The sequence below is a fragment of the Ambystoma mexicanum genome, chromosome 14 (assembly GCF_040938575.1).
Source record: "Ambystoma mexicanum isolate Mex_15411 chromosome 14, UKY_AmexF1_1, whole genome shotgun sequence".
Lineage (NCBI taxonomy): Eukaryota > Metazoa > Chordata > Amphibia > Caudata > Ambystomatidae > Ambystoma > Ambystoma mexicanum.
In genome coordinates, this window is record NC_090940.1 from 564728001 (window position 1) to 564749929 (window position 21929).

At 44.0% G+C, this 21929-nt stretch overlaps 1 long non-coding RNA gene across 1 annotated transcript; it reads left to right on the forward strand.

Moving 5' to 3' along the window:
* The first annotated feature begins 15372 nt into the window (after positions 1–15372).
* LOC138526970 (uncharacterized) lies at positions 15373–20692 on the forward strand. Its single transcript, XR_011283792.1, has 2 exons — positions 15373–15471; positions 20273–20692. It is a non-coding gene; the product is annotated as an uncharacterized lncRNA (long non-coding RNA).
* The last annotated feature ends 1237 nt before the right edge of the window (positions 20693–21929 follow it).

A 21929-nucleotide genomic window follows, 5' to 3' on the forward strand; every position in this document is an offset into this window, starting at 1 on the left:
TAACCCTTACCGCCTTACTACGAGGTCCCTTAGCGGGTTGGTGCTTTAACGCCTGCTTTTTGCAGGCGTTAAAAACCAACCCGCTAAGGGACCTCGGAGCTAATTACGGCACCGCAAAATTGCGGTGGCGTAATTAGCGCCTTCCCCATTTCCATAGAGCCCTATGGGGCAGAAATGGGAATGGGGAAGGGCAATGGCGGAAAGGGGATTTACCGCCCCTCCAACCTTGGAATGGGGCGGTAAATCCCCTTTCCGCCAAAGCGGTGCCGGTATTTTACCGGCATGAGCCATGGCGCTAATAGCACCATGGCTCACAGCCTCCGTGTAATGAGGCCCTGTGACAATCTGTCTTATATACTTTGTAACAACGTGAAATTGTCGGTCTAATCCTGACCCACCAAACATGACTTGATTGTAATACCAATTTATGACATTAGGCCCGGCCTTGAAAAGGACCTAAGTGGTCGAAACAAGTGTTGGCATGGAATGGGCCCTAGAAGATACATGAATAAACAGCTCCCAGAAGCGATATTTGTTGCTAAATAATTTTCCAAGTTACTGCAATTTGTTATGTGTACCAGGACAGCGCTTTCTCATTACAATTTGGCCATGAAATGGGGATTTACCACCATCACCAGCACTCATAATCTGGCAGTAATACCACTGGACTGATAATAGTATTATCATTTGCCGATATCCTGGTGGATTTACTGCCAGGATCCCGGCAAATCCGTAATGAGGCCTATATAGACTGGTACTTGGGGTTTAGACAGTAATGGAGCCCTCCCAAATGCCAATGCACCCCCCTCTGGGGTAGGATTGGCTCTAGACTCCCCCCTGTAGACCTCTGAACCCCTGGCTGAGAGGAGTTCCCATCCCCTTTAGACGGTATCAGGTAATATTATCCCCACAAATAATGTTGCCATATATATGGTCGCCAAGAAAGGCCGTAAGTGACATTATTTGAGGGGATAATTTAAGGGGTAAATGGGAGCGGGGACTTTGGGGGTGTCCCCCGCTCCCTTTAAAAAAATATAGGGGTTGCAGGGGCATGCCCCGCTGGTTCCGTGGGTTAATAGAGCAGCAAAAAAAGGCGCCATTCTTTTATGGCAATATTTTTGCGAGAATATTAAACATGGAACCTTTTTGACACGGTCAGACTACTGACCTTGTCGCACCGTCCAATTATAAGTTCAAGAGTTGACTTTTGTATCTCATTATTTGTAGGATCCCTGAAATATATGACCAATCGCCTTCAGGTTCTTATTAATGCTACTGCAAGAATCATTAGCAAGGCAGCACATAGTCAACATATATTTCCTATCTTAACAAAACTTCATTGGCTGTCCATTGTATCCAAGGTCAAGTGTAAATCCCTGACCCGAATGCATAAAGCAATATATGTGATGCCCCTTTTTAATTCAGAGGATCAGAATGTATTCACCCAATAGAACTAAATTATCTTGGTACAAAAAAATAATTGTAGTTGTGCCACGACTTTGATATTCACAGATATTGGGGTGTTCCTTTAGGGTATGTGCAGCTTGTCTTTGGAATTCTCTTCCAGAAGAAATTTGGCTAACAGGGAATTTGCTGGCTTTTCGGTGAAAAATCAAAACTTGCCTCTAGTAGATCTTTGCTTTCTTGATTTCTAGACCTCGCCTCACCTAATCTCAGATGTTACCATATTATGTGCTGTAAGGGTGTTGAAGAAGGATGCTGGCACATGGGTGGCCTTTTGGTTGGCAATACTTTTTTTGAACAGGAAAATAAATCCTTGCTATCCCTAACTTCTAAGAGGGGTTTCCTGCCTCAAAATAATACTGAAAGGCCCTGCCAGAATGTCCATCAAAATAAAACTCCACCGACCTGTGTCAAAACCTACTTCTATTCCTCACACTACAACTAAAGAATAAGTCGACAGAAAGTACGTTCTCCAGGAGAATGATTCCCTTCTCCTGGTGTTTGTGTATTATTCCCAGTAATGTTCTTTAACAAAAAGGATGCTGTCAGGGCTTGGGGCCAAGAGAGGGGGCCACAAGGTCAGGGGCAGATGGTGCCTTGCAACAGCAGGGGTGGAGGCAAACCAAGTGCAAGGCAAACAAGCCAATCAAACCGCTTCACAGGCTTCTCTGCCTTCCCTGCAGAGCAAACGCCTATAAAACTGCATTTCCCAGCAGCACCTGGGCAGGAACTACAGCCTGAAAGCCATGTTGGAGGTGTCACACCAACGCGCATGCGTGCAACAAAAGGCACGGTGCTTGTGCTCGAGACGCTGACCCGACAAGACGTACATCAAGCAGCTCCGGCCTTGGAGCCGCATGGGAGGGGTCATGTCAAACCAGATAGATATGCCGGCCCCTCGCAGACCAAATATAACTTTTGCAGCGCTTTCTCCACATCGTGGGGAGCAGCAGGTCATGCAGGGGGGGCCAGCTCTACCAGTTCTCAGTCCCCCACATTGAGCTAAGTCACGCTGAATGCTCTATGCAAACACCCTAGATTCAGCGCTCTACCACAATAACTATTGCGCCAATACGACGCATACTTACTTTGGGATACTCACCATAATCAATCCTGGAACGGTATAAGAACCGCGGATGCTTTTGGAGCCTGTCCTAAAACAGCGCTCTTGGAGAGAGACCTGGTGCTGCATTCCATTAGCCATGTGCGGCTACACCAAACAGTGCTGCATGTTGTTTAGCCACGTGCGGCCCCGCAAAAGCTATGCATGATCAGCCTGTGGAATAGTCACGTGCGGCCACTAATACCGTCTACTAACAAACCCTAGGCTAGAATGCACGCCAATGTAAGGCCATGTGCGACGGTAGTTTACGTGGACACTAATTGTGGTGCTTTTTTGCAGCATTGACCTGCTACTGCAAGGCAGCCCAATTCACAGAACTTGCAGGAGCAACAAGGGACACTCCGGACAGCATAAACCCAAGCTAAGTGTTCCACTGTAATGCATCTTATTGTCTATGTTATCATAGTGCTGTGTTATGCTCATTGGGGGATAATAGAAACATGTTTATGCAAGAGTGTATGTGGAAATGAGTACTAGGCAGGTTTCCCCAAGCTCCCCCTACCTATCCTTTTATTTTTTTCCTTATCCTTTTCCCGTTTTTTCTGAAATCCCTGTTCCCATCCAACCATCGATACTCTAACCCTCTTTCCTTGCTGGGGTTGCAGAGCCCTGTGTAAGCTCAATCTTGTAGGTCCCAAAACCGCAGTGGGGTTGGTTGGTTTGTCCCACTCCTGTGCCTTGGAGCTGTGGACTCTGTCAGAAGCATAAGCCCACGTGTTTTCAGGCTCATGAGTAGTATGACCCAGTGACAGTATGGAAGATATCACTAAAGCTCTACATGACCTGTGAGTGGAGCCAACAGCCACTAGACAGGACTGTGGCCCTCATTACGAGGTTGGAGGTTTTACCGGCAAGGCTACCTCCAAACTCGCATCCGGGTCCGGCATCCATGAAAGGGGAACCAACGGGTCATTCCGACCTCAGCAGATCCGGTAATTCCCCTTGCACGGGTGCCAGGCCTGGTACATCCCCATTCCCATTTGAGCCCCCATAGGGCTCAATGGGAATGGGGAGGGTGGTAGCAACGGTACCGTCAATAACGGTACCGTTGCTACCATCAAGTTCTGCTTGCAGGTGCCAGTAGGGCCACCAGGTCAGACCTGGTGGCTGCAAGGGCACCTGCGAGCCGAACCCCTAGAATGGTGGTACGGCAGCAATGGTGCCCCTAGCGATACCAGTGCCGTTGTTGCCTTACCGCTATACTCGTAATGAGACCCTATTCCACTTAGCAATCCAGGTGTGCAGTTTGGCTGCGCAGGCCGCCCCGCTACCCGGCCCTATTCCATCGGCCCTGGTCCCTGTCCAAGTGCAGGTCACATCCAAAGTCCTTGACCCCACCCGAGCGCTTTGTGGGGGATCTATAGAAATACCAAACGTTCCTTACCTAGTGCCGGTTATTTGTATTTTCATCTCCGAACATAAGTTCTCACGTAAAATATGAGTAACTGAGAAAACTGAAGGAGAATCATCCTCCCATATCAAAGGAGAACTAACATGTTTCTGATGTTAAACTATGATCCCCTGCCGCTTCCTCCTATAAATGTTCAGACAGAGCTCAAAGGGAAACTTGCCCAGTTGAAAAGATAGGTGGAGTGCTCAGAAAGGAGCCATTCAGAATCTCCGTATTCACCAATAAACAGTCTGCTGCGTCCTTACCCAAGATTTGATTTTGAATCTCTTGGGGCAAAAATCCCAACTCAACTACAATGGGCTGCGAATGTGCCTCTGCCCTGCCCTGTCTGAAACTCATGACCATCACCTCTCCTGTGGAATTGGTCAAAGCAGCACTATCTGACGCCCCCCTTATTTCCTTCCGCCACAGTTGAGGGAGGTAACAGTAGGACCAAGGCACTAGACATACTATCTCTTCTATTAGTGAATATGAGGGGGCCATTACAATTTCTCTTTTTGAAGCAGCCACCCTCTCTTTTTTCCTCATTGTGATAATATTTATGTTGCAAAGTTACAATATAACACTCTTTGCTTTAGTCAATAAAGTAGTAACGTAGCGATAACAATAATTCTCCACTAAAGATTTTACTTTTTGGCAGAGTTCACAACAGATATTTTCCTCCAGTCCTACAATATGAAAAGGTTCAAATGAAGACTCACACTTACTAGGACAAGTAAAAAAGTAAAAAAGCCCCTAAGCGCCCTACCGCCCCCAAACCAGCAAACAGCCAACAGCACTCGAGATGCACTCCGGGATGCGCGTGCACAAATACGCACAACCCAGTCTTTTATGGCTGTTTCTGGTAGGCAGGGGGCTGGGCCAACTTTAAGTGTAAAGTAAATCTATAAATCTATGAGAGAAGCACAAATAAGCACAATAACTAAGTGTGCCCTAGTAATAGTCTGATGAGTCAGTTTTATCGTGGTGGGCTCCAAATATACCTCTCGAAATGCCATATTCCACATGCAAAAAAAGTGCTCCACAACAGCTAAAGACAGCCAAAAGCACTCGAGGTGCACGCGGGGATGCGCGCGTGCGGATGCATGCGACCCAGTCTTTTATCGCTGTTTCCGGTAGGCAGGGAACGGGGCCAACTTTAAGTATAAAGTAAGTCTGTAAATCTCTGAATGTGCAATATCCCACACATGAAAAAAGTGCCCCACAGCAGCCAAAGGCAGCCAATAACACTTGAAGGCTAGACAAAGGAAAAGTGTTGGTACTGTAAGGAAGGCATGTATCAAAGTGAGACAGACACAAGTGATCACAGTTCAAGGGTGTTTATTGAACTTTATCAAGAGGGTGATAAACACCTATCTAAACCTAAATCTAAGATGGGAGCGAGCTACGACCATCAAAATAATAATAATAATACAGTCCTAGTGGAGTCTCATCAAAATAAAGGGCCTATACTAAATAAATGATTGCTAATCCTTACCTTTAAGTTACAATTAGTCTGGAGTAATATTCATGAAAAAGAAAGACGTGTTCACAAAAAGATAAGTCAGGATGTGCAGGCCGATGGCCTCACTTACCCACGTTTACAGCAAGGGATAAGGCGGGTCACTCGAGCATAGCACACTCTTGGGCTTCTTCTGCACGAGGACACAGTTCCTTTACAAGAATCAAGTCCTTCTATACCCAAGTCTCTCAAGTTATCAAAAGTCTCTTGCTTCAGAGGGCCTGATGTATCAAACAATCGAAAAGTTATTTTCCAATTATTCACATAGGGTGATTCACTCTCACCCTGGATCCCCCTCAGCCGGCTCAGATCCCTTTTTGTACCACAAGCTTGTCTCGGGTGACTCACGGTTAATCCTTTATCTCCCTCAGTTTGGCGCAGATCCCCTTTTTTCACAATTAATCTCCCTCAGCCAGGCTCGGACCAATTACAGTTCATATATTCATATATCTTTTCTCGGGTGACTCATGGTTCACATGGATCCCCTGCCATCAGGCTCAGATCCCCTTTTCAGAATTAGTTTTCCTCAGCCGGGCTCAGACTAATTACAGTTCGTATATCTTTTGTAGACTTTTGAATGTGCACAGTGTTTGTCTTGACCCGTTGCAGGACCACTTCGATATCACAATTCACAATTTTACACTCTCAGTTGGATGCCTAACAGAGTCCTTCAAATGAGCACCCACATGGTGCCGGCACACTCTATATGTGGTATCTTGGGTTTCAAAAGTTCAGTCACTCCTTGTATATTCAATTACATTTGCGTCACTCATCACATATGCCTTACACTTGGTTCTTTGCAGATTTCTTCATACAACCTTGCTGCTTGCAACCTCGCTTCTAACACAGATCAGTCTCCCCAACTCACCGGCTATGCTGGCTTTACTGGTGCAGCTTTGTTGTCAGAGCCAAGGACAGTACCACAGCAGCAATCGCTCCTCCCCACCTTGGCTATCGATGCAGAAGAGCCCCAGGTACCTTCGACACACAATGCACCTTTCTTCAGCTTTAATTCCTGGTCTTATGTTTCTTATTCTTGAGGGCTCATGAAAGTAGTGGTTTCCTTCCCCTGAAAAGGCCAAGATCAATCCACCCTTGCACCCTTTCTGGTCTTGCCGTTTTTCTCCTTTTATTAAACGGCCATCTCGGAACTACTGCTTCTTCGTGAGTTTTGCCTTGTTCCAAGTATGCTTCCATGCTCCTCCTTTTATCCATGTGGGTAAGTGTGATGGAAGTCAGGTGTGTGTAATTATCAGTAATTTCCTGACTCTGCCTGACCCTTGTGTTGGGACATGTTAGATTTACAGCTCGGGTTCTAGTCTCTTGTCGCTCACGATGAACTGTCCGTGGGAAAGTATTTGTGTCAGGAACGGAGGGTGTGGGGGGGTTGAGCTTCTAGGTATCCTACCTGGTAGGATGGGGAAAAGGTGTTACAGGGAAGGGGATACTGCATCTCACCCTTCAGTATCCCACTTCCACTCCCTGAAGACCCCTTATCCAGATTATCCTCCCGCACTGGTCCACCCCCAGGAACTGGATCCAATTGTGATGGCTGTGTCCTGGCCACCTGGATGACAGGTCCTCGGGGGGGTAGTGGATTAGACACCTTCAGGTGTCTCACAGTACGCCCGGATGAGTTGATTTGTGAAGGAGGTGCCAGGAGCACCCGGGGCAATTGTAGTCTTACTAATGGCTGGTAGCTCATTACCTTTGACCATAGCCATTAATTCACTGCTTGGTTCGGTTGAGCAGGCACAAGGTGCCGTTGTTCACACTCTGGACACAATTGGAAAGGAGACATTTGGCTGTCAGTCAGCTCCCATCCAGGAGTCTCCTGCATTGGATCCCCTAATATTGAATTTGTATTTGCCCAAATCCACTCAGGACTATAAACATTTAAATCGTCCAGCAGACTTGATACTATTGGCCAAGATACAGTCTCTGAGGATACTCAATTCCACTGATTTTGACTTCATCGATAAATCAACAGTGAAAGGAAGGCAACAAACTAGACTATATTGCTGCCTTGCTGATACTGCTTCCTTGATACGCTTTCACAGATTGACTTTTGCATCGCTGGTGTATGACCTAGACACCATGACTCTTGAAGAAACTCCACCCACTTGTTTTGAGAAATGTATGAAATAATGGATAAGGTGTTTGATTATTAAGGGTGTAGATCCCCAGTAACTACTGGCACCTATAGGCAACACACAGGGGTGGAGATGGCTGAAGAGTTTTTTACCACAGCAATGTTTCGCCACCAAATGAGGCCTAAAGTTGCTGTGTTGCAATACCAGACGTCATCGGCATCTGTTCTCAGAGGAGGGCTCCTTATCGCTATTAATGGAGCATGAGATCATTAGATGCCAAGAGACGTGGTTAACTGACAATGTGTTTATCAAGGGTTTTGTGTTGCATCAAGTGATGGCAAAAAGGGGAGACCTGGGTCGACCATTTGGGGGTCTCATCATAGGGATGAGGCAATCCATGGGATCACGTACAATAAGCACAAATACCTTTGAAGATAATTTTATGGCAGTCGAAATTCAGTTGAACTCCCAAGATGAAAGCAAAATGTTTACTTTTGATAAATGTGTATAACCCCCTGATGGTGATTCTATGGAAGAAATGTTTTCATTTATCAATGATATTTGTGAGGGCTGGTGGGTCAAGTTGGTAATGAGTCAATTTTGGTAGAGGGAGATTTAAATGCACACTGTTTAAATAATGAACTGTGCTCCCCGTTTGATAACATCTACCCCAAGTCCCAGTTGTTTCAGCAGAAAGGGAACACAAGGGGGTGTAAATGGGTAGACTTCCTCCGGGAGTGGGAGTTGGTCCTCCTAAATGGAAGAGCTAGAGGAGATGTTCCGGGGAAAGAAACCTGGAGAAGTGGTTGCAGCTGGGCTACTTTGGACTACCTTTTCGGCAGTATTGATATTTTAGAACGTGTGCAATCTTTTGATATTTCTCCCCATAGTGACCATTCCCCCCCTGAGTTTAACACTACAATTCCTGGTTAATCCCTTTGAGGTTTCCTCGATTAAAGATGTTGTGGCAAGTCACTCAGGATCGTATCCGATGGACCAGTGCGAGTATTGATAGGGCCTCACGATGGGTAAACAATTTGGGAAGGGCCAGTTGGCAGTCATACTCAGACTTAAGGGCGGAAGAGATGGAGAACTGGATAAGTGTCTCCATCTTGGATGTGGCATCCATTAGGCTGGGTCGCACCATGGTCAAAGGCAAGGGACACTGCAATCCGTTGGGCGTTCAGATTCGCAATGCTAAACGCGTTATGTGCGGAGAGCTGCTTGATCTGACAAAGAGCGTTTGGCCTGGCCCCGAACTCGTCCAACAAACAAGAGTTATGAAAAATAATTATCGTAAGAGGCTACAGGAATGGACAAACTCTGCACGTAATATACAATATCCAATGGCAGCGGTTGATATGTACCTTGAGTAGTAGAAATCCAAGGACCATATGGCAGCTATTAACTGTGGCCAAAGAGTAGTGTATTTTAAACCCCATCAGTGAGGCAGCATGGCTGGAACATACAAGGGGTAAGTTGAGGATCGTACCATCTTTGGTAACTGCAGGGTATACTATGCACAGCAAGCAATGGCCAATTGACATGTTGGTTGACACTTTACTTGTCGCCATTAATGCCCTCAAATTCTCTAGGGCCCCTGGGCCAATGGGCTTGCTAACGTGGTCCTTAAAGGGGACCCAGTTACATGTGCCACTTATTTGAAAGCGCTATTTGATGGAGTATACTGCAAGCATACCATTTCGTCCATGCAGAGGCAGTCTGTGCTTGTTCCAGTCTACAAAAAGGGCGACAGGAAAATTACAGACTCCTATCCACCTTGGATGTGACTGGTAAATTGTTCTCGGATCTGGTATTGAAGGAGTTACAGGACTGGGTAAAATCTGAAAACATCCTGCATGATTTACAGAGGGGTTTCTGTCCCGGTTCCTCGACCACTTGCATGCTTGACCCCTTGATCGTTGATGCCTCTTAGAGGGATGCCCTGGTGTTATATGTATTGTTTGTTGACTTCAGGTTGACTTTTGACCTTGAAAATAGTTGTAATTTTTGGGGAAATGTGACATTGCTGGGTAGTCTGGGCTGGTTGTGGACACTATTGAGGAAACGCCACGAGTGCTTCTGTCTGGCTTGACAATGATGGAGGGGGGGGTGACTGCATCAGTGTTTCTCAGTGGGGGAGCTAAGCAAGGTTGTCTGCTGGCTCCCCGGCTGTTTAACTTGTACATTTCAGATCTTCTTGAGTGAATGCTGGCTCGTTCAAACTGTCCACCCAGGATAGGAAGGCCAAGGTCACTGGCATGTTATATGCAGACGACCTTGTAATCTTTGATCAGACTCTCTCCGGCTGTAAAACTATGCTGGAGAAACTAGCAGTTTACGCAAAGGAGAATGATCGGATGGTTAATATTGGAAATACAAACATTTTGCTCGTTGCTTGGAAGAAAAGAAACCGACTGAAACTTGCCACCAGTTTGGGGGACTTACCGTATGTTGATCACTGGCCCTACCTCAGGTTGGAAATGAGTGCAGATAATAGCTATTCCCATTTAATTCTCATCAACAAGAGGAGGGCTGCCCTGCGGACTCACTTGTTTTGGCCGGTTTGCATATCAGACGGCAGGTTACTCATTGTAAGGGATATTAATACTCTGTAGACAGTGTTTGTGTCCGGCAATGTTATATGACCGTCAGACGCATCATACAATCCAGTTCTATTTGGCCCAGTGAACCAAGCACTGGTTCCAAAGAGTGGAATGACACAATGGCCAGGCAAGAAGCAGTCGCAGAGCCTGGATGAATTACTTCGAATAAATCTACCAAAAAAGAACCCACAATTGACACAAGCCACTAAAGCTTCACAATACAAATATCACCACTTGGTAATATGATGTAGGGATCGACCTTACCCATAATACGATCTGAATAGATCAAGCATATTGAATATATTCATGGACATACCTAGCCTCGAAGATGTTACCTCAGCAGACATTGACGTGGTCGAGTTTATTCATGAGAACAACCTAACTATTGCCCCTCTATCAATTAAATCAGGGGTTGTATTAAACACCCTGTGGAAAGAAAGATCCTCACTCTATTTTTTTTTTATTAGTTTCAAGTGCAATATTGGTTAATTAAAACCTTATACACTAAAACATATACAAATATAAAACAATGTTCACATAGAAATGTGAAAGAGTTAGAAAAGAAACATTATCTCCATTATTCATATTAATTAATCCTTTGCAGATCATATTTACATTTACACAAATGTACATATAAAAACATCAAAAGTTCAATGTCAACAATTTAAAAGTGCTCTCTTCCATACATAAAAGGCTTCCCCAATATATACCATGGTTTCACCCTCATAGATAGTTGACCAAAACTGGTCTGATCTAATCATCTAAAACTCACACACCAAATGTCCATATCCTTTAAAATACCATTCCTGCAATTTCGTACACTGAGTGGGCATATGTATAATAATTTCTATATCCATGTTGCAATGCCTACACCATCTTTCTCCCCAAGGTATCTGTATCCAAGCCCCAGGATATTCTTTAGATGGAAGAATATTAAAATGAAGTTGCATAATAAATCTTACAATATCTCTATTTCCCGTTTTAATCAGATATTCTCTTGGTGTAGCAGCTTTTAAAGCCTATAAGGCATATCCTTTACATTGTTTCTTAGTATAAAAAGGTATGTCTGATTTTTACACAAGTCCCAAATTATTGCTTTTTCTCTTGAGGGTTTTAAGTGACATACATCTTCACTCTATACATTGGGATTCTTATTACTGCAGGACATTCAAAGATCTGAGGATCACATTCAAGTCAACTCTACCACCAATCAATCAAATACTATCGGTCATGAGAAATCAGAAATGAATGGTAACAACCATCAAGCAATGAACTCCAACTCCCTACATAATTATGGTCATCTTCAAGCATAACAATGCTGAGAAGTAGAAAACTTCCGGCTAATTTCCTGCAACAACAGAGACCATCGGCGCTTGAAAAATTCAGACACAAATGGACTGCAGAATAATGACATAGTGGCAATTCAAAAGGCTTGGCTTACCACAGCACCTGCGTGGGATCATTTTGATGTGATAATGACACCAGCTAAAGTTCCCACGAGAGGCAGGCTAATGGCAGGTCTTATAGTCGCTACAAAGAGATCAAAGGCCTTCAAAATAGAAGTGTGGCTTTCACTAAACCCATATGTCCAATTAGTTAAGATCACTAGGCACACGCCAGAGATTGCACTTCTCAATATCTACTGGGGGTCGCATAGATGTACCTAGAGATAATTTCTTTGCACAAATTGAAATTGCACTCCAGACGGTGGCAATGGAAAGGAAGATATCTCATACGATTATCGTCGGAGATCTGAATCTCCACCTTCTATCAAAAGAAGGTGGACAGGAACAAAGCATCAAACAAAGATGGAATGTAATGGAGGAGAGGAATATGATAATGCTTAATGGCACTCTTCCAGGTGACATTCCTTCAAAATGCACGTGCAGAGGGGCATGCAGAAAGCCACAATTGATTATATCAATAGCGACCATGCATTCATGACTGTATCCAATTCACTGGAAGTACAGCATAATGATCATAGGGACCACAAACAACTCTGTCTAACCTAGTCTTGGGCATGCTCTTCCAGTGATGAATACACAATCAAGAATCAAGGAAAAATCGTTATAACAGAAGATCTAAAATGAGATGGTCTGAGGCGACTCTGACAACTTTACACTCGAAACTGGAGAGGGGTATACAAAATGGCCTCTGTAATGAAGGCACTTACATAACAGCAATGCAAACCTTCACAAAGGCTAAAACAACGGACAGGAAGGTCATCTTTAAGCATACACATGCATTTGACCCAGAATTAAAACAAAGAAAAGCCTTACTTAGACAAGACATCAGAAGACTAAGAGAAATGTCACCCAGGACCTAGACACAACACAAATAGACATCTCAAATGTGTCAATAGGAACTGGCTACGAGCGAGAAAATTCTTGCAGACACAAAGAGACGGTGAAAGAATGCTGAGACTAATTGCCACTAAATCCTCTGCTGGCATATGGTCATTGCTAAATGAATCCACTCACAAAACCCAACTGTCTATTCAGATTCAGACTAATGCAGTGTCAGAGCAACAGTGGATAGATTACTATACCGACACATATCGATCACCTTTCGCCTTGTTTAGTTTAGATTTCGAGAAGGTAGTCTCACCCTGTCTGTTTTGACAGAGATGACCTCCTGCGATCGATAGCTAACTGGAGCCTAGCGAAAGCTCCAGGTCCAGACGATCTATCCAATGCTGTTCTGCAACGACATCCTGAAGCCTGGGCGGATATTCTGTATTTAATCTTCAAAAAGTACTGCAAACAGGATGCATTCCCTCCTCCTGGAGGAAATCACTTATAATTCCTCTCTTTAAGAAAGGTCACGGGTGTAACCCGGCACCTTACAGACCTATTGCCTTATAAGATTCCTCAGGGAAGATTATTGCAGGCCTATTATTGAGAGATTTTAATTTATGGCAGGATGAAAGAAAAAGTAAGAGATTCCTTTCAAACGGGATTCATTGCTGGAGTGGGAACTAGTGTCAACTTACCATCAATGCGATTAAAGCGAATGAACAACACAGGAAGCAATCTCTATACATGACATTCATAGACGTTCGTATGGCTTTTGAGTCCGTACCAAGACAACTACTGTTCAAGAAACTGCTAGATGCTGAATGTCCAATGCACATATTAAAATTCATACACCAACGCCACACGCACACGACCATACAGATTCGATTGACCACAACTGCGCTACTCACTGCACATATAGGGACAGATCGAGGGCTCAAACAGAGCTGTACTTTTGCCTCAGCTCTTTTTAATTTCTTTATTGCTGATATGGGCCAACGTTTCTCAGATCTAACATCTGACTCACTAAAGCTAGGCAATTTAACAATTAAATGGCTACTCTACGAGGACGATTTATTACTAATGTCAAAAACTCTGCGATGGCTGCAAACATTATTGAATGCACTAGACAAATATGCAGTTACAAACTGTCGGACAATTAATACTACAAAAATAGACATAATACAATTTGGTCCCACAAGAAGAGGGCAAAAATCTTGCAGTTGGCGCATGCAGAACCAAGTGCTTCCAATAGCTACAGAGTACACCTATTTTGGCATACGTATAAGCAACCATCACAATGACCTGCCAGACCAAGAAAAACTTGGAGACAAACTAGCCTCAGAAACAGCTCAGGCTAGAATAATAAACGGGAGATACAGTACATTTTCAGTTGTACCTGTATTGATGTACTATAAGCAAAAAGTCACACCAATTTTATTATATGGCGCGGAATCCAAAAAGTATAGATCCAATCAATTTTGGCAGAAACTCGAAAGTAAATATTGGAAGACAGTTCTTAGGTTGCTCAACTCACAACCTATGCCAGTCGTGAGATATGAATTAGACCTTTTATCATTGTATGCAATATATACCTGGAAATGATGTGCTTTATAACGCAAATGTATGGTTACAAGAGAATCCGTCAATCTGTTGTCTATGATATCTGTTTATGCAAGGGAATGGAGTCACATATGTGTGGCTCAATTGGAGATTTGAAATTCAGACCATCATGCGAGAGGCCGATATATCACTTGACCTCTTGCTCACGGACCCAGAAAAAGCAAAAACGAGGCTGTGGCAAATGGACTGGATCAGAACTAGGGAGCAATGTATGCTGTACAAAAGACTTTCAAGCAAACCCACTGAGTATGAAAAAATGTGGGGTTCTGCCCCTGTACCTAGCAAAATCGCCCAGCATGACGTACAGGTTTAATTTTTTGCATCTCAGATTCAATCTAGACTATACTAATGAAATTATGCTTCAACGAAAATTCGGCTAACAGATGATAAATGTCGTTTTTGTCATTTACAAAGCAAAACGTTGAAGCATTTAGTTAGAGAATGTGCTCAATTACTACATGTACAAATAAGTTATTTTAAAAAACATTTTCTAGACTTTGAAATTTTAACATCCAATGACTTATGGACAAGACTATTTCATGCAGAAAGTCAAAGTGCTGGCTATTCAATTGTGAATTACTTGAATTCCTTGAAACTAGACCTAATGGCTAATTCCTTGGACAAAGAGAATAGACAGGGGACAAAGTACTCAGCAAACATGTTTGTTGACGAAACTGGCTTTGATCAGTTTGATTTAGTTTTAATTATGATGGGTTTCTCTAATTTCTTCTTTTATCTTTCTTTTGCTTTTTGTCCATTTCATTCTGACGTGTGTATTATGTAAACAATGTTATTCCTTTTGTACTATGGCAACATATTATGATGTAAAGATAATATTGAAAAGTTGATTTCTCTTTTATCTGCTATATCAATAAAAAATAAAAAAATAAAATAATAATGAGTCACTCCTGCGGTTTTGCATGAGTCACTCCTGCGGTTTTGCTAAGCGTTGCAGTTGTGAATTGTGCACAAGTTAATGTTGACACTGGCCACTTTAAGACTGAGAGTGCATTCTATGACAAGACAGGAGGCTCATATTATGCATTACAATCTTTACTCTGAAACCACAGCAGCAAAGAAAAAACTTTTACAAACAAAAAAGTTTCAACAACAGAACTAGATAAAGTTCAATGTCAATGCATGGGGAACTCCCCAAACCATCATGGAGGATAGGTCATACCCTGCAGGGGACCAATGAGCAGGGACCCTCCTTTATATATGTCCATTACTCTAACGCCAACCCCTCTTTCTTTGCTGCTGACACCACAGAGCTAAGTCACCCCTTTCAGTTGTGTCTTACATTGTTTGTCAGTAGTAGGCTTTATTAGTTTGAATATGACATATATTATTTATATGGTAAATATGTGTTAATTACCTTTTATTATAAAGGAATTTGTGTATTTGATACAATGTATCTGGATAGCCGCGTGCGGCCGTTGGTTTCATTTTGGTGTCTTTCAAAAAGAAAATAGGTATTATGCTCATACTTCCTGTTTCAGCTGAAGCAGTGGTGCAATGGTTGAATTTCGGACTACAGTCCATGAGGTTGTGAGTTCGAGGGAGCTCTCTAATTTATTTCTTCTTTAAAAATTTCTCGCGCTTGTAAACTCAGGTGTTTCTAGTGCATTAATCAACTCGCTCCCGGCGTGCGCGAGAGCAGTGTTGTTTACACTGTTCCCTCTTCATTTCGCCTGTTTGAATTCGTGCCCCTTGACAGATTTATGGTCACCTGGGGATTCCAGGTGCTGCAGGCTTTGGGTTCGGCCTGCCCCTGTGGCTTATGTTTGTAACAAAAGCCTCTGTTTCAGTACTGAGCCAAGTTAGCTCAAATATAGAGCTGCAGGTCTCCCATGCAGGAAGACCCGGGTTCGCGGCCGACCAGCGCATGTTTATTTGTATATTTTAAGATTAGACATTTTAATTGTTATATTTTAAATAATTGTATTTTACAATGGAGGTATTTGATTGTCACCTTTTTTGCTCAGTTGAGCAGGGATTTCCTAATGGGCATTTGGTTGGTTCATGACTTCTTCAGAAAGATTATAGCACAAACATTTTAATAGTAAAAATGTGGTTTTGTTAAATGTTTGTAATTTCGTATCCCTGGTGACACAACACATTTCCTTACCTTTAGTGCTGGAAAGAAAGAATGTTTACTGATAGACTGTGGGTTTGTTAGGTCAAAGTCTGACCATCCAGCGCAAGAGCCCGATGCACTGCCAGTCTGCAGTTTTATTTTATTTTCTTTGTTTATTTATTCATTTACTTATTTCTTAAGTTATGTGCTTTGCCTTCACTGTAGGTGCCATAAGTTCGGTTTCAGGTTCAGCCTGATTCTATTGCGAGGTTACCCCCTCGTGTACTGCTGATTATCACACCCTGCTCGGGCGAGCAGTTGGAGGTGCACTTGCTCAGTGTATCCTACCTTCAACTTGACAGTTTTCTTTTGTTTGGGTTATCTTCCCTGGAAAGGTGCAGTCACCTGCTCGGTGGCAAGGTTGCCTGGGGTTTCTGCGAGGGGTCCCCTTGTATACGGCTGTGTCCACACCCTGCTAGGGTGAGCAGTTGAGGTACACTTGCTCAGTGTTTCCTCCCTTAAAGTGGGCAACTTGGGTAATTACCTTAACTGGCATGCACCATAACCTGCTCGGTTTCAGGCTCTGCCTGAGTTCTAATGCGAGGTTACCCCCTCGTGTACTGCTGATTATCACGCCCTGCTCGGGCGAGCAGTTGGAGGTGCACTTGCTCAGTGTATTCCTTCCTTAAGGTCGGCAGCTTTGTTTAGGTGCTGCATATGGCTGACGCCATTGTTTGGTCTTGTAGGCGTGCAGTAACCTGCTCGGTTTCAGGCTTCGCCTTGTTCCTACTGCGAGGTGCTCCCTCGTGTACTATTGGTTGCCTCACCCTGCTGGGGTGAGCAGTTGAGGTGCACTTGCTCAGTGTACGCTTTGATAAACAATATGTTTAAGTGTTGACTGGAACACATTTGCGTTTTTTCAGAATTGTCAGTGGCCCAGAAAGCTCAGTGAGTATCAGCTTATATAAGGGCCGGGGATTCGGTCCCCTGTGAGGGCGTAACCCCTCTTCTTTGGATATTTTATATATATTTCATATATTATATATTCTTTATTTATTAAGTGCTTTAAAGAAAAGAGTGTGGAAGTGGTTGTAAACAGACCCATATGGGGTTGTACCTTCCTCTCTAACCATCTATCTGGTGTTATCATTCACCTTTTAGTTAAAAATTCTGTCACCCTTTACCTTAGTTAGTTTCAGGACAACTCAGTCCTTTCCTTAGGTTTTGATTCCCGACCTCAATTGCTCCACCCAATACCAGTGCTGATTAAGCTACAGTATTTTCTCTCAACATGAGGAAGAATAAAGATGATGCGTTATGCCTCTATTGAGGTCTGTAGGGCTTAAGGCTCTCTTTAGTGGGGACGTTTGTTCTCCCCTACTTTTGTCCCATTGGACATTCCTTATTCTTTTGGTTTCTGGTGGAGACAGGGTCAGCTCGAGGGTCACCGTTCAGTTTTTTACATGACAAGTTGAGCAACCATGTTTTACTTGGATGGAGTGTTTGGAAACACTTGATGGTATCAGTTAGACGAGTTGCCAAATAATAACTTGCTGGCGCCTGCCTCATGTTTTTCCTCCCAAAGCTTGGCCTATGGTTCAGCTAACCGTCTAACAGTGTGTTGCAACTTCTCCTCTGCTCGAGGAGTACACGCAGGCTTCTGTACCCTCATGAGCGTTGCTTAACCTCTTTAGAGTGCTGTTTTCATATCCGTGCTGACCGTTCTGATACAGGTTCCTAATTTTGGAAAGGTCTACATCAGTCTTTTATCCAGCTGAGATCGATAAGTGAACACCTCACACCACACAACGCTCGTAGTAGTGTTAAGCACCACTCATATACCTGAGGGTTCGTAGTACTGTATAAGTACTGTTTTGCTATGGACAATGTGCTTAGTTTTTCCTTCCCCTGATTCCCTTAGTGGCCAGTCAGCCTCATATGAATACAGTGACTCAGACCTCAGGGTTTGAGGGGACAGTGGTCCCAGATTTCTTCTCAACCTTGCATTTACAGGGCATTGATAATTATCCAGAGTTCTTTCCCCCTCATTCCCCTTCCTGCCATCCTTGGGGGAGATTGCATCATAATATTACGCCTCTGGGAGTATCCAATGGTTTCAGTTTTCCTGCCATCCTTGGGGGAGATTGCATCATAATATTACACCTCTGGGAGTATCCAATGGTTTCAGTTTTTTCCTTTTTACAGGAGTTCTGGCGGGTGACCAGTGCAGACTCGCACTGAGCATTTCCCTCCCGTCTGTTACTTTCCTTTGTGCTAATCTCTGGTATTTCAATAAGTTAACTGGAGTCTGTCCAGTCAGGGGATTGGTTAGAGGCGCTAGTGGGTATTTATTTCTCTTAACGGTGTAAAGCGGGGCTTTAATGTGGTCCTCAGGGTAGTTTTCTTTCTGGATTGCAAGGTTTTTCCTTTGGATAAGTGGGGGAGGTTTCTCCTCTTTTGGGAAGGCTCAATATCCCTTGGTGGGATAGAGGGGTCTGGGAGTGATACTATCCCCCATCCACGTTATGACCCTCTATCACGATGCGTTCCAGAGTCTATACATTAACTTTCAGACGGTGTCTGCCGCTACGATTACCAGAGTGCTGGGATATATATTTGGTTGATGACTTGATTATCATAGTCACCTGCATGGCAGGTGGACCTTTGGGGTTTTCACAAGAGTTTGTTTGCAGTAAGGTGCCAGCTCAGGGTGCTGTGAGCTTCAAAGATCTGCAAATTGGCTGAAATATAGGTTGGACCTCTTCTGGTGTACACCTTCAGTTTAACCATTTAGTGATCAGTTCTTTGCAGTTTAGAGTCTTGCTAAGATTTTGGAAATTTGGTGTCCTCCTTCGGTTACTTTTGATCCGCTAGGGGATTTATCACCAGGGAGGAGGGATCAAGGTTCAAGCACCGGGCATACCTACAAAGGAGTTTAGATATCACTATAATGGTAGTGATTGGATGTCGGATACATTTTTTCTTCTTGCCAAGTTTGGCCTCTTAAGGATCAGGTTTATAATATCTGCCTTTTGTCATGGTAGCAGAGTCCTTCTTCAAGAGTTCGGGAGGTCTGAGGGTCTCCGTGTTGGCGGTTTGACAGGTTTAGCTTCTCAGGTGGGGCCCTCTCTTCCATTCTGCTTCTGCCTCCAGAAGACTTCCCTCCTTAGTATACACGTATGTCTGAAGACAATTGTAGATTAATTCTATTGCTTTTCAGCTCCGCTCAGGATGGATTGTCCTATTACAAAATTTATAAAAATGATTTTTTACTCCCATTTTACCCTTTTGAAGATTTGTCTTTCCCTCTTGGTTCCCCAGTGTAGTTCTGTGACATGCCCTGTTTCTAACGCGATATCTTCCTTTAATGCATGGGATGGAACCTATAAGACTTTCACCCCTATGGGGTACTTTTCTTTATCTCCAGGAGAGCTAGGTGTTTGTTTTCATTGGTTTGCTTTCTAGGTCCCCAAAAATGGTACGAATTTAAGTGTTTTGAATATTTGATTGAACAACATAGGTGTTTATTTCAGATGGTTTTGTCCTAACCTATTAGTATAGGAAAACTTTGTTCAATGTTTTCCCCTCTTTTAACCAGAGGGTTTTGGTGGCCTGTAAGGAACGCTGGATTTGGCACATTCCTGTTTTTCTTGCAGTGGATTTGACTTTGCCTTATAAGACAGCTTTTCGGGCAACCTAGTCTTGGGCAATTCTCTGATTGGTCAACAGATTGATTTAATGAAAGCATTTAAAAAATGTTACCTTTCCTTTAATTTTATTATATTATCTATTATATTGGATCATTTTGTACTTACTAATGAGATGCAAGGGCTTTGAACTTGCATAATATGAGCCTCCTGTCTTGTCATAGAATGACTAATCCCCCACACTAACGTGAGATGGGGGTTTAGATTCTATTAAAGACAAGGAGGCGATTATTATCCCTCCCACCCACCCTGGATATGATATGATATGATATGACAATTGTGATACGCATGTACACAGGTGGTTGAAGTGAGAACATTCTTTGGTTTGTTGTTCTTCCCAACCACCCACCCTTCTTGCTTGTTGTTCTTACAGGTACGAGTTGAGGTTCTGCTCAGGAGTGTGGATCGCAGTTACAAGTTCTGGAGTGCGTGATTTCGGGTGAGAAGTCCTATCCAGAAGAACTTCTTCATTGCTTCAGGCTGCGGAAAGGTTGAGATCTCCGGTTTCGCTGGATCCTTTTTCTCTGCGCTACGCAGTTCAACCGTTCCATTGGGCGTCTGGTGCAAGTCAGCTGCAGAAAGAGGGGTTGGCGTTAGAGTAATGGACATATATAAAGGAGGGTCCCTGCTCATTGGTCCCCTGCAGGGTATGACCTATCCTCCATGATGGTTTGGGGAGTTCCCCATGCATTGACATTGAACTTTATCTAGTTCTGTTGTTGAAACTTTTTTGTTTGTAAAAGTTTTTTCTTTGCTGCTGTGGTTTCAGAGTAAAGATTGTAATGCATAATAATCGCCTCCTTGTCTTTAATAGAATCTAAACCCCCATCTCACGTTAGTGTGGGGGATTAGTCATTGTGTTTAATAAATGACATGTGATACTGACGCAAGATGCGTCATTCAATGGCGTACGTCTTGTTTATTTTATAAATATGTTTTGCGATGTTGCTTTCGTGGAGGATGACCTCAGATCAAGCTATTCCTTGATTGATTAGTCGTTATCGGAGAGTGAAATGACTAGACCAGGTGGGTGAGCTGATGAGCACGGAGAGGCCCCCTCTGTCCTTCCAGGGTTTCAGAGCACCCCCCCCCCCCCGGTATTTCAACGCGTGCATTCTCTGATGTGAGCACAATACCAGGCCCTCCGCAGCCCGCCGAAGTCACGCCACGTGGTAAGCCGCGGCCTGTGATGGCGGTAAACCTCTTATAAGTTCACCGGCTATTTTTAGGCGCACCTTACTGGCGGAGAAGCCCTCCTGAGAAGATTAGCGGGGTTACTTGGTGCCTGTTTAGCCGCCCGCATTCCGTCAAAAGTCGAGCTGATGCAAAGCCGCCTCGCCGCCCTGCACCGCTGCCTTCCTGAGCTGGGTTCTGAAGGAGTGCTGGGGCCGGTGGGGGGTGGGGAGGACCAAATCATCACTCCAGGGAGCCCGGGGGTTGTGCGCGCGGTGGGGCTGAGCCAATCAAAGCGGCCTGCGCAAATCACTTGTGAGAAAAGAGCCCTGATAGTTGTGTGCGGAGCTATCAAGTTGACCGGTTCCATGCATGAGACAGTCACCCAGCCGTATTTTGTTTTCCTGTGTGACTTCTGGGATTTGTAGTCCTAAATGTAAATAGAAAAGAAAAACTACTGACATTTTAACATTGATCTAACAACAGGTGTGCACCCTGGCCTAGCCTCCACCCCTCTCTCTCCCAATATCTGCTGTACACACGCCCTGCACCGAGAAGGATATTTGGACAACTGTGCCCTAGTCCTGGTACATTTTCTTCTTTTTGGACTCGTTCCCGTTCTTCCTGGAACGGCTAAATTAAAGTCATAGTGGCCACTTAGGACATTCGACCTTTCATAGAACTGAGCAACACTTCTCTGTGTTATTTCTATGCCCTCTGCCTGTGAGTCTGCCAACCTCTGATCGCTGCCAGAAAGCCGAGCCCTCTGGCCTGGATAGGCAAGTAGATGCCTGCCCGCAAGTGCCCCCCCCCCTCCTGGTTACTACTTGTGAAGGGTAAAGGGGTCACTCCTCTTC